Below are 1,047 nucleotides of genomic sequence, written 5' to 3'. Positions count from 1 at the left end.
CAGCGATATTTGGCATATTTTATTCACAAAAGAGAACGCATAAACATTACTGATTTGAGTTATTTATGATTATCCGCATACTTTTTTCTGAAGATTCCTTAGCTAAGGCATGGATGAGGTGCATGACACTTATTCAACTTTCGAAAATAAAGAAGTGCACAGTGGCAGTCGAGCAACTATGCTTGACAGGATACATATCTCATCGTGAATTTATATTTTTCATTTTGAAACTAATGTGTAAAATATTCAAAACATTGTATATCAATGTCTACCAAATACAGATTCCAATGATTTAATTATTTATCAAATTAATCTGACAGAGAGGCTTATATTTCTCTTGACAGCCTCCATCGTGTATCAAGAAACCGTCAGGGCCATGAAGGGCGGCGCAATTCGCCGCGGGGCCTTGAAGCTGGTTCGCAGCACAGATGTGGAAGGCAATGTCAGCAAGTTTTACAATATGATAAAGAAATAAATATTCATGTGTGTGCATTTATTACACACATATGTATATTCCCATGAAGTCATCATGTACAGACTGAAAATAACTTACTAATTATAATCTCCCCAAAAGGGTGTTCCTCTTGGCATCGTCTACCCAGAGCCCACCTCCATTCACTTCTACTAATGGTCTCTTCCGCCCACCCAGACAGTCGTTGCCTTTACAGCGACTGGAAAGCGAAAACATATAATTCTTACCATCTCTGGATCTTTGTGTAGCTGTCTTATAAGTATTCATAACTCTTCTTAGAAACGGCATATTTCAAATATTTTGCAGAATGATTTCCACAGGTAGCGCTCTGGTTATCTGTTACAGCTGATTACCTATACAATCGATTCTGTAGTTATATTACGCCCTGATCTTCAAAACTATAGTGAATCAGATATGCGTTTATTATCGTTATAAGGAATAAAAATTGGAAATGTTTATACCAAATTATGTGCAGAAACGTAAGGATTCTCATTAATATTCACCATAGTTACCTATACAACACAATCCTTATTTTACAGTGGCAATGAGAGCCAACTGTCTTGGGGTAATTTCTG

The sequence above is a fragment of the Penaeus monodon genome, chromosome 33 (assembly GCF_015228065.2).
Source record: "Penaeus monodon isolate SGIC_2016 chromosome 33, NSTDA_Pmon_1, whole genome shotgun sequence".
Taxonomy (NCBI): Eukaryota; Metazoa; Arthropoda; class Malacostraca; order Decapoda; family Penaeidae; genus Penaeus; species Penaeus monodon.
The sequence above is the reverse complement of the archived record's forward strand: the minus strand, read 5'-3'. Positions refer to the sequence as shown.